We start from the raw sequence: 12,133 nt of genomic DNA on the forward strand, positions 1-12,133 counted from the left end.
AACTCTTCCTCCTGCTTTCCACATGAAATCACGAGCTTCCCATTCATTACTATCAGCGCTCCTGCTGGATTTGGATGATTGCCCGATCGCTACCGTTGCCAGAACTCCAAAACATCAGAGGGGTGATTCATCTCATGCCTTGACAGCTCCGGAGCCAGGCTAAGGGGAAGGCAAAAAAAAAAAAAAAACCCACACACGCACAAAAAACCACCCCACACCCAAATCCTGCCAGTCCTCCCATGTCCTTCCTGACCGCCCCAGCGGAGGGGGGATTTCCTAGCGGCAGCAGCACTCGCAGCCACACCTGTATTTTCTTTGTCCGCACCACAGTCGCTGATCATCCTAATAGAGCAGGACTGAATTTCCACGCTGGCACGGGCTCTTCCACATCGATGCCGTTTAGGTCTTGTTTAGAAGGTGCTCGCTCATCCAAAGAGTCAGCAACACGAGAACAAGAGGGGCTTTGTACCTCCGTGCTCGGCTATGTTAAAAATTGATTTAGCATAATGGTTTCAAAGAGATTAAAATCCAATTTTGTAAATCAAAGCAGGAACTGTACTGACTCACTTCTACAGAGGCAGAAAAGAACCTGCTGAATTCTGAAAACGACAGTCGCAGCCCTGATCCTCTATTAACGCGGAGAAAGTAATTAACCAATCTGAGCCGTAGTTTAATAAGCTGTATTTTACTGTATGCATCTGCTCTTTATCCTCACACCAATAACAAGATGGGATTTTTATCTGAGGTGCAGAAGACAGCCTAGAGGAAGAGAAAAGGCAGCGTCTGGGTTAGCCAGGGCTCCGCTGGTAGCATCTCTCAGGTGGCTTGCTCGGCGTGCAAGGGCTCTTCATGGCCAACCACCGCGAGATCCTTTCTCCTCAAAACATTTCTTATTATTCAGGATTAAGCCTGGCATTTATTCTAGCCCTATAAATTGTTTTTTTTTTTTTCCTTAATGAGGCCGAATTCTACAACAACAACAAACGAATGGGTAAAATAGGACAAAACGAGAGGACATAAACGGGCTGTGCGGATGTCCCAGGAAGAACTCTAACGTACAAACTACCTCCCTCCTTCAAGGAAAACACATCTCCTTTAATTTACTGGATATGCAGATCTCGCTGTAGAGAAAAAATCCACACATTCGGGATCATTTATAGCAAGTATCTTTGATGGTTATGGCATCTTTTGAAGAAAGATGTAGAAATACTTAGCGGTGCCCGATGTGTACCACGCAGTACGGAGACGCTATGTGATGTGGACAGCCCAGAACTCATTAAAGCCTTTAAACAAATTTTGCATCATTTCTTACAAGCGGTACAGAAGTCAGACCGGTAATTCGCATACGAAAAAGCCATCTGAACTTTAAAGAGCACCTAAAGCTTTCCAGAGAAATGTAAGAAATCGCGGGTATTCAAGCTCGCGTATTTCCATCAGACGAGGTGGAGTTTGTGGTTCTTCAGTTTGCTTTCTTTCAGAGGGAGGATACTGGCATTTTTCCTGCATTTCTTTTTCGTGCAGAAGTTAGCCTTATTGACGGTACGTATTTCTTACCGAAACCAAGATCCCTGTGCTACTGCGTGGAAACATTTCGCATCTATCAGCATTCTCCAGCTCAACAGAATCCCTCCGGGAAGAATAGAACTTGTCCCAGGGACACAGCTCAACAGAATCCCTCCGGGAAGAATAGAACTTGTCCCAGGGACACATTTAGGGATGCCTGGGAGGCACGGAGACAGGCAGGAGGGAGAAAGCCATCACGTCCCAGGCATTATCCACGCGGATTTTTAGCGAGGGGAGCTCTGGAGGGCAAGTCGTCAGAAATCTCCCAGGGAGAACAGCGAGATTAAAGAAATTCATGCAGGGAACGAGGCGCCTGGGCATTGCGGGGAGCCCCCACAATGGGGACGATGGCCAACGCGCAACGCCAAGGCCATGGCCAAGGCCAGATGGGAGCCTCCTCCTCCAGGCTGTAACAACACGGGTCCATCACCCACCGACACCCGGACCTGTTTTGGTGTGAACCCCATTTTTGATGGTCCCTTTGTTTAATCCAGTGATTCTTTGTAGGAGAAGCTGCTGCCCCGGGCACGCTTGGATGCTGATTTTGGTGGATTTATGTTAACATGGAGTTAACCTGAGATGTTCCGGGTTTCCAATCCAACTCCAGAGTTTAACAACTGGAAGGGAACGCGCACAATTGCTCTCATAGAGCCAGCAAAAGGAGCCTCTCCTCCTCTTTCTCCCGGAGGGCTGTGAGAAACGCCTTGGAAATGCTGCCTCAGCATGCATCAGTCTTGCATGCTCTTTTTTATCTCCCTCATCAGGAACCTTTAGCACGCAGAAGCAGCCCGGCACCTCGTGGGTTTTCGTCTGAGACACAAGAAACAGGACTGAAGTTGTTAAGAAAAATCCTGTACTATTATTTGGAGGAGAAAACGATCTTGCACCAAGAACTGAACGGCTTTCCAAGCTCAGCACCTGCTGGCAGGGTCCCTGTGGGGAGCCACGGGTTGTCACACACCAGGGATGTCCCCAGGTCCTGACCCACCTCCGCCAACGCAGGAGGGGCCAGGAGAAAGGCATGGTACTGAGAGGGAATCTGAAGGAAAGCAGTTATGCAAATGAGAAAAATGAATATTGAAATAAAACACCTATTAAGAACAGATTAACTCTGTCAATCACTGTTCACTTTTGTTTTCCTGTGTGCACGTTTGAGGGGTAGCACAATAACCAGTTTCGGTTCTCCCAGGGTATATTTAGTTCTGCATTTAGGAGTACAGCTTCCTGAAGGATGCTCTTTCAAAAATGAAGTGCGTTTCCTCGTGCAGAGGAGAACAAATTGCTACTTAAACTTTCTTCTATTGTCTATTTGCCTGCAATTTCCACCTCACTCACAGCCTTTTTGTGGCTGCCCTGTTGTTTGACTTTACCTTTGGCGTTCTCTCCGTTTCTCCGCAGCGATCCGGCCACCGTTCCTCCAGCTCCACGCAGGATGTGGCAGGGCAAGGAATCGAGCTCTGGAGGTAATCAGCGACCCGACGTGCCCTGCTGCAGTCCTCACTGACAACCCAGGCATAGATTCATAGAGAAAAGCAGGGGCTTTTGAGAACCTGGAGCAGGAATGTGGATATAAGTTGTCCCTAGGTTAATTTACGGACTCCTATAGCAGCAGTGCAGGGGGGAGCTGGCTTCTCTGCCCCGTGCCCAAGGACACGAGGGGCTGGTTGCTGAGAGCAGCAGAGGGTTTGGTGTCCAGAGGTGCTTCGGGGCCTTTCCCTAGGAGGAAACACCACGTCGCTTTGGGAAGGGTGCCGTGATCCCAGCACAGCTCTCCTGGACGTCTGCCCGAGGCCTGCGTAAAATGGCTGACCTGCTTCAGATTTCATTTGCTTCTCAACTTTCGTCGTTATTTTAGTGCTGGGAAGAGCCCAGCTTTGCTGCTTCTTCACCCTACCTGGGAGCCCTCCCTGACCCTCTGGCTCGGTTCAGGCACATTTGTGGCAGTGGTGCCCAAAATCTACCCTGAGCAGGCCCTTGTGCTGTCACGGTGAAGAAAGATGACCACAAGCCTTGACTGCTCCAGGCCTCCCGGGCAAGGGCATCCATCCCCTGGCCTCCTCCAGGACGTTACCCCAACTCCTGGGCTTTCACAGCAGATGTGGTCCTCGCAGAGACCCCGCTCAGCTCTCCCAGGCTGAGCACCAGGTGCCCAAATCCCCCTGTGCCCCCTGGGCATCTCCTGCAGCCCGGGGACACGGCACCTGCCCAGCCGGCGAGGCTCCAGCACGCACCGCCGGTGTTGTATCACACCTCACCCTTTCCATCCTCGGTCTCCTTTCACAGGGTGTTCAGGTTCAGTTTCTGCTGGTGACAACGGTTGGGTTATATCCCTCGGCTGTTCCAGAAATAACAAGAGCCTCCTCCCTCCGCCTCGCCACCTCTCACAGCCCGCTGGTGCCGGAGCTACCCTCGGCTCACACGCCAGGCAGAGGGCAGGCTGCAAACTGCGACTTTGAGAAGCACGCGGCCCAGCAGCCCGTCCCCGGCAGCCCCGCGTTCGCTAACGCTTCCATTTTTTCTGGCAGAGCGAAGCGAGCCCGGTTCTCCCCGAGATGTTTGCTCGCTCCCTCCGAGCGCTCGTTTTACTCCTGCTTTCTCCCCTCCTGATCTGAAGCCGCACCAGCTGTTCGGCTGTGCTCCCCAGGCAGGACAATCTGCCCGTTTTCCTTTGCTTTTCATAAGAAAAAAGGAGAGGGGGGAGGGAAACAGGGGAAAAAACAAAAACTGAAACAAAAAAACCCACACCACAAAGGCAGTCAGGAATTGGCATCTCCATCAAACACGCTGTCGTGTGTAACATAAAACCCAAAAACGACCAAAAAAAAAAAAAAAAGATAAAACAAAAGGCTCTTGGCTGGGAAAATGTGCATTTCCTGGAATTTCTGAGGGCTCCTCGGGGCTCGCCCGAGCCAGGATCAGGCTCCCCAGCCCCAGCACGGGTTTCCTCCTGCAAACCCAACACTGGGATTACCCAGCACCGCGTCGGAAATTCTGGGAGAGCCCCGATCTGATTTTCATCTACTTTGTTAAATTCCTGCTAATTGCTTTTAACGTACTTCCTCCGCCAGAGCCTTTACAGCTTCATTCCTCACGGGCATTCTTTCTGGGGTTTTACCGAGTACAGAAGGAAAACGAAATCTAACTGCACGCCAGTGATGTAATTGCTAATGGCCTTTGTAACAAACGCACCCGGGGTTGTGGGCTTTGTGTTTGTTTGTTTCTTTGCCACTGACTGCCTTCATCCTCTCTAAGTTCACGCAAAGCGAGCCAAGGAAGCTGCAGTCCTATAAATACTGCGAAGCAGCGAGGCTGAACATGATGTAATGCAGTCCAGTGTCTTATAATTAGCACGATAGGAAGTACGGTGAAAAGACGCCGCGCTGAAAGAGTGGAGCTCAAGTTTTAATAAAACCCACGGCTAACTGCATGCCTAAGATAAGTTGTCACCACAAACGAGGAAACTTCAGACCCTTCCCAGCCTTCAGCAAGCTGCAGCTACGAGGATTTCATGCGTTTATACCCTGCTCTTCTCAGACAACGAGGACTTAAGATCTGTAACTCTAAAACAAGATTATGCACAGAACACGCTCCTCAGCGTTACGCATTCATAGATTGGGGAGTGAAAGTTGGAGGGGTGGTGTTACACGTCAAAATTAATTATAACGCCAATAAGCTGAAATTCAACTGGGAAGCTCAGGTTGACTAAATTACTGCGTTATCGGCACTGAAAAAAATCAACCTGAAGAGGCTGCAGCCTCTTGCTGCAAATCCAAAGTGAAAAAAAATCCCGGACCAACCCATTGCAGAGGATTTCAAGCAAGGACGGACGGTTCCACCACGACGGGCTGCGTTTGCCTAGGGTGCAATTCGGCACTCCAGCTGCTAGAGACTTCCCTTGGCCCTCACCTTACTGCCATTTGGGACCAGCGGCCAGAAACCGCATCAGTTCAGACATACCAGGTTATTTGCCTCCTTCGCAAGGCAAAGCCATAAAAGAAAGCTAAGCCCCAAAGGATTTCCTCAGCATCCTTCCAGATCTGGCACCTCCAGACCCCTCAGCAGAGCTCGCAAAATGAATTCCACAAATTCCACCTGCGCTGACAACGTGCCAGGTGGCAAATTGGGAAGAACAGCACAATTAACACAACACCGCTCAAACAAAACAGAGGCAAACAACCCCCCACGCACACGGCGAACCCCCCCCAGACCCGAAGCGTCCCATACGTCTTCGGAGGAGCTGGAGTGCTGCGAAAAGCAAGGAGGAGAACAAACAGCAAGTACATTTAATTCTCACCGAGTCAATTAAATGCTAACGATAAAATACAGTACGAGTTAATGCTAGACAAAAGGATTAAGGGATGAAGGAAGACTTATTTATAAACATACACGCGAAAACCTGGTTAAGAAGAAGTAGGGGAATTAATAAGAGAAAGGATGAAAAGAATGATTCAAATATGGCTAAGAAAGGGAATTCCTTTATTAAATTTGTCTTCAAAAGTATATTAAGAAAAGATGCCTGCGCTATCGGAGAGTGATGGCGAGTTTATAAAAATAGCCACCACTGAAGGAGAGAAAAAGGGAGTATCTGGAAAATGCAGGCATGTGCCAAATCACTCAATCTGTGCAATTAACCGCAGAAATCAAGTGTTGTTATTTGTGAAGAATTGTTTTTTAAAGGGAAATTTAGCAAATTCCTTCAAAACATAAGCCTAATACCTAATTCTGGAAATTGCTTAAATGGGTGGATGCAATTAACTTCTATTCCTAGTAAAAGGACAGAAAAAAAAAATACGAAGGAAAAACTCTCCGTCGCGGGTGGCGGCTCAGCAAGCTCCAAGAAGTGCAGATTTGCCGAGAACACCTCGTTATGCACATTTGGTTTGTTAGAGCAAATAATTTATTTAATGAAAAGAAGAAAGGAAATGCCACATGGATTACGGTAGCGTTTTTGAGACTCGGGTCTGAAATTAAAAGGACGGATCGTGCAGAAATCCGAGCAGCCTCAATTCTCCCTGTTTTAGGAGGAATCGAGCCTCAGCAGCTGGAAGAATCGAAGCCAGCTGACAATATTTTTTGCCCCAAAGGCCAGAGCCAGAGCTTGCCGAGAGCCACGAGCCCCTGCCCGTGGATGTTGGTCCCTTGGACACAAATTACTCACAGCTCGGTGCGTTTCGACACCTAAAAGCTGGCTGAAGCCTCGCAAAAGGAAAAGAAGCGGAGGAAGCTGCCAAGGCATCGCGTGGATCTGCGGTAGATTTTATCTGAACAGCTTTATTAATAATCCGGAAGAGGAAGGAATATGGTTTATTAAATTTCACCTAGAGTGCACCGAAACGCATCGCGGGACCGAAGAGGAAACCACACAGAGCAGGCATTGCACTGATTCACTGGGACACCTCCGGTTCAGAAAGGCACCCCTCTTCTCTCGGGGCCACCTTACCAACATCACCCGAAGGAGCCGAGGGAGACGAACCTGTCCTCGTCAGGAGGAGCTTCCAAACCCGCCAGATTTGAAAGCAGGCAGGGAAAAGCATAGAAAGCCCTTTGCAGTTTGGAAAAGGCAACGTACTATCGAAGAGGCTATCACCCAAAATCCAGCCATGCTGAGAAGGAGATGTTGGGAACGCAGCCAGCCAGGCAGGGACGTGCAGAGGCAGAGGGCAGGAAGCTCGAGATGGAGTCGCAGGAAGACGCGGCAGCTAAAAGACAGGTTTCAGAGACAGAGAACACAGGAAAATGTATCACAGAGCAGGATGGTGCAGTCTCCCCTCTCTACAGCTGTAATTAATCCATAAATGGAATAATGTATTCACTTCTGGACACCTCATTACCAGAAAGACATTGACAAATTGAACGGAGTACAAAGAAAACAACAAAAAATGTTTAAGGGTTTGAAAGGAAAAAATTCTGAGGGAAGATCAAAAGATTTGAACGCGTCCAGCCCTGAGCAAGAGCCTAGCGGAGTGGGACAAGATCTCTACCTGCGTGTGGCTGAGAGGTGTAAACATCAAGCAGGAAAAAAAAAACAGCATGGGGGAGCTATTAGGAGGAGAAACTGGATGAAATTACTCAAAAAGAAAACTTGAGATGGAAATCTTCTCGTCCTGCTAGGATGCACAGCCAGCGCTGAAGGGATGCAGTAAGCATGGCGCTGCAAGAGCCCCAGGGTGGACCCGGCAAACCCCAACAAACTGCAGTGGTCACGGCTGGGTTGGGAACTGCTCTTCCTGCCTTCTGACACCAGCTTCTCTTGTTTTAAATACTGATTTTTTTTTTAAAAAAAATCCATTTGTGGACTTTCACGTAAGCACCGTACCGCTGCTTGAGAAAGAAAGGGGAAAAGCTCCCCAAAACGACGGGAGCGAAAGGCCCCGGCCCTGCCCTGGTTGCGCTCCCGGCTCGTCCCTGCCGGGTCAGATCAAGCCTTCAGGTCTGGAAACGTTCCCCATCAACGCGTTGCTGCTCTTCTACTTACCCAGTATGCCAACCGGCTTAAGACAGCATCACATCGAAATAAAATAATTTGAAAATGAGATGGAGCCAGACAGAAGCCTACAGCACCCTTCAGTGACTGCTGTCAGTGAAGTCAGAGCCACTTGGTAGCTGCGGAACAACTCGCGGGCTGCTATCTGAAGGGCTAAAACGGGGAATTTTCTTAAAAGCAGAGTCTTTCAGAGTGGCAAGAGGGAAGAAGACCAAAAAAAAAATTAAAAAATGACCTTGATAGGAAGAGCACCACCAAGAAAGCCCACTGCAGGCCTCCCCTCTCCGCTCCAGCAGCAGCTCCCGTGAAGGCAATACCTTTCCGTCGGCAAGCCGTGCTGCCAGGCTGTCCTGGGCACGTGCTCCTGCCGTCGAGGGCGATGACAAGGCGAGACACATCCCTGCCTGCCCAAGGGGGGCACGCACGGCCGCCCCGGCCGACCGCCCCCCGTCCCACGCAGCCAGGGAGCCCCTCGTTGCCCTCCAAGTCATTTCCCTTTCCCGTACTCCCAAAACTTCCGTACGAGATTTCGCTGTAACAGGAGAAAAATCTGCAAGACGGGTCACCTAACACAAAAGCGGCTCCCTCCCGGCTCTCCGTGCAAAGCAGTGTTTACAGCTCATTGATGTGCTTCACATTGGGTCAACCGTACGTTCCGCGGCCCTTTCTCTCTCTCTTTCTCCGAACAGGCTGCATCAGAAGGAGAGAAAAACACTGCAGTAGCTGGCAGTGTGCGCTGCCCAGGCACTGCCTCATTATCATGACAAAGGGAGGTTTGAACATCCTTCAGCAAACATGATGGCTCCCTTCGAGCACCCGATTGAAAAGCTGGCAATATGTGTCTCGAGCTCCTGATATCCTATTTACTCAGTCAGAGGAATATGATCAAACAGATTCTAGGGCCTTCTGCAGGGTTTGTTTTTTTCTCCAGTGGAATTACCTTTCATCGCGGTGATCCCTCCCAGCCTCGCACCGCTGCCGCAGCCCCGTGCCCACCACCAGCAGCTCGGCCGCAGCAGCCCCTCGGCGGCTTGCAATTAAGGACATCGGCTTCTTCAGCAATTCCCCCCCCCCCAAAAAAAAAAAAAAAAGAAAAAAAGCTACAAAGAGGGATGGTAAACTTTTACGATGTGAAAATATCAATGTTTGTTGCTTGCGAAGACCAGATTTGCAGCGAGCCTCAGCCAGGCAGTTTGTTTCACACCTTCAAATTTAAGGGGAACAGTGTTTTCCTCTGGAAAAGGCAGCCCAGAAGTTGCAATGAAGCAGGCACAGATATGTCAATCAGCACGGCGCAGAGCTGTGAAAGCTTCCCGGAGGAAAGCACGATGCACAACGGGGAAACGAAAACCCTGCCTCGCTCCCCTGCAGCACGCCGGGCTGGAGCGCTGCCCTGCAAAGCAGCGCTGGGAAGGCAGGGCTCACCCCACGGGGAACGACTCCGGCAAGCCCTTGGGGAAAAGGACTGGGTTTTGGCCCCAGTTCCCTCACATGGGGCACCAGGAATGAGTTCGAGGGCGATGGAGCGTTGTTCCCGTTTGCCCACGCAGATACAAGGGGCAGCTCTTTACCCTGAGCCACCCAGGTCCCTGGGCAAGGCTCCACTCGGGGAGCACCTCTCCAGCGAGGGCCAGCTGCACTTGGAGAGGCCCCACGGTTTTCCCGGTGCCTCCCTTGCCTACTCCTCCACCTCCATAAAACGATTTCCAATGACAAACGTTTCACCTGAGCCAAAAACTGAGCCTCGCCGCCAGACCAGGGGCGACCGCGAGCGCGCTGCCAGCAGCCCCGCGCCCCTGGGGGCTGCCTTTTCAGCTCCCCGTGCCTCCCAACAAGCTTCCTGACAGCAAGTACAAGCCTCTCCCAGCTGCTAACAAGCCTCCTTCTGCTTTTGTTTTAGTTTTTAAACAGCCTGTGCAGCATAACCAACTTTCTCGGTACAAATCACAGGATGTTGAAATGACTCGGATGACACCGAACGAATTCCTCACCGTGTCCTTAGGGAAAGGCAAGAGGAGAGAAAACACAGCGAGAAAATGTCCCGGCTCCCGCGTAAACCTGCTCTGCACTGTGGGCAGATCATTTTTTTTCCTTCTAAAAACTTCGTGCAAGTTGAAGCAGGAGGAGGGTGGCTCTGGATAAGGTCTCAAACCTGCCCGGCAGAGGAAGCAAGGCCAGGGAGGAGGGAAGCAGCGCGAGGATGCTCCCCGGCCGCAGAGTGCTGCTCCCGGGTACACCGGCACAATAACCCCGTGCCAGCACCAGCTGCCGGGGGGAGCTTTCCTTCCCCGTGCCCCGCTCCCAGCCGTGCTTCACCCCAAAAGGCAGCCAGAAGTGAAATTGGTTCATTTTTCATTATTTCAGCTGAACAGGAAAAGCAAGGATAAAATGGCGCGGTACCGGGGAGGGAGAAACAGCCTAAGAAAACAAAGAACGGATCGAAAATTAAAAATAAAGGGAAAGGAGGAGCAGGAATTTTTGTCTGATCAGAAAAAATATATATATTTCAAAATATCTGAACGTTTTTCCTTTTGAGCTCTTAATTTTTTGTCTACATTTCCCATGGAGCTTCACCAGCTCCACTTACAGCAGCTCTCGTCACCCCATCGGGAAAAGACAGCAGGCACGGATTAATTTTTGAGGAAAGCGGCTTTCATGCCAATGCACTTGGCAATAGGGAACGCAAGAAGAGAGATCCCAAAAATGCAGTATTTATGAGAGGAGTGGTTTCTAAAATTGTTTTCACTATGGATACCAAGAGGCACCACCTGATTCCCGACTACTCTCCCGTGCACGTGTTTTCACATGATTATTTTTAAAGGTGGCTCGAGCACGTATTTCAGAGCCCTTATCTCAAGGCGGCGCGGCTCCACCTGGACACGCGGCGTCACCGCTCTCCCCAAGGCACCGCAGACAGTTTGCGAACGGAAAATGCACTTTTCTACCTTACGGAAAAAAAAAATAAAACGTTGCCTCCAGAAACGGAGAGGTTCTCTCGGTGCGAACGCGATTCTGAGATTTAATTATCTCAGCACAGAACTGCAGGTATCAATGCTTCGGAGATAAAGAACAAACAAGGCAATTATTCCCAGAAGTCCTCCTTTTTTCCCTCTAATAATCACAAGGGTTACAAACATGCCAAGGTCAAAGAATGCGCAATAAATAAATTTATTTCCAATTGCAAAGCACAGAAAGCCGGCGCTATAATGGTGGACGAGCAGCGGCGTGAAGCTCAGCAGAGCCGAGATTAACGCATGGCTAAAGATCCTAACGACCATCACGGAACCGTGTCTGAAACGACAAGGAACAAAATTAAGCGGAGTCTTGCCAGCCAACTCAGACTCTTTGCCCCCACGATTTCCTGCTGAGCGGCACCGCACGCACCCAGCCCGGAGGTTTTTCACCCCGTCGCTGCATCCAGCACGTACCAGAGACGGCCCCGAGCTGGAAAGCCTGGCCCTGACCTTGAACTTCTCTGGGATTTGCCCTCCGTTGCAGCAAGTCACCAAGGTTTGATATTTCTGCAATACCAAATCGTAGTATTTTAAGGCAGGAAAAGCCTAATTCTGTCCCCAAAATGGGGAATCAGCCCGTATACTCCAGTGGGCTGAGTCCTGGTATCACAGCCCCGTGCTGCAGCAAATTGCTAACTGTGCCCAACGCAGGCTTCTGCGAGATCTCACTCCGGCATCAAAGCACAAAGTAAACCCCAAGACACGTGGCCAGGATAACAATGCGAATGGTTCCAAGTTTTATACTTCAGCCTCTCTGAAAGCCTCAGGAAAACGCCGTAATTTTCCTCACAACCAGATCCGTGTTTCCCCGCTACTCCGCTTACAAGGGCAGCATTTTACTCCAGCTTTCTAGACAGCCTACATCTCGGAGGAGCCGACCCCTACGCCTCGGAGGAGCCGACCCCTACGCCTCGGAGGAGCCCACCAAGAACGCCTGCGGCATCACAGTGACTTCCCGGGGAAGCTGACGAGAAAAGCAACATAGGCAGCGAAACGATAACACTTCCTGCCTTCCGTGCAGCGTTACACCAAGCATACACATTCCCAAGGATGGCCACGCACCTGGCACGTG

General features: G+C 50.4%; 1 protein-coding gene across 4 annotated transcripts in view; it reads right to left on the bottom strand.

Moving 5' to 3' along the window:
• NEXMIF (neurite extension and migration factor) overlaps nt 1-12,133 on the bottom strand; it is a 136,492-nt gene that overhangs the window by 58,460 nt on the left and 65,899 nt on the right. The window contains exon 1 of one of the 4 annotated variants that reach the window (XM_035325146.1): nt 1,555-1,575. The exons of the other annotated variants lie outside the window; for them this stretch is intronic. The gene's annotated coding sequence lies outside the window, so the exon portion shown is untranslated. Of the gene's footprint in view, nt 1-1,554; nt 1,576-12,133 lie in introns of those variants that run through there. 4 annotated transcript variants of the gene reach the window in all.

This window comes from Oxyura jamaicensis, chromosome 4, assembly GCF_011077185.1.
Source record: "Oxyura jamaicensis isolate SHBP4307 breed ruddy duck chromosome 4, BPBGC_Ojam_1.0, whole genome shotgun sequence".
NCBI classification, from domain to species: domain Eukaryota; kingdom Metazoa; phylum Chordata; class Aves; order Anseriformes; family Anatidae; genus Oxyura; species Oxyura jamaicensis.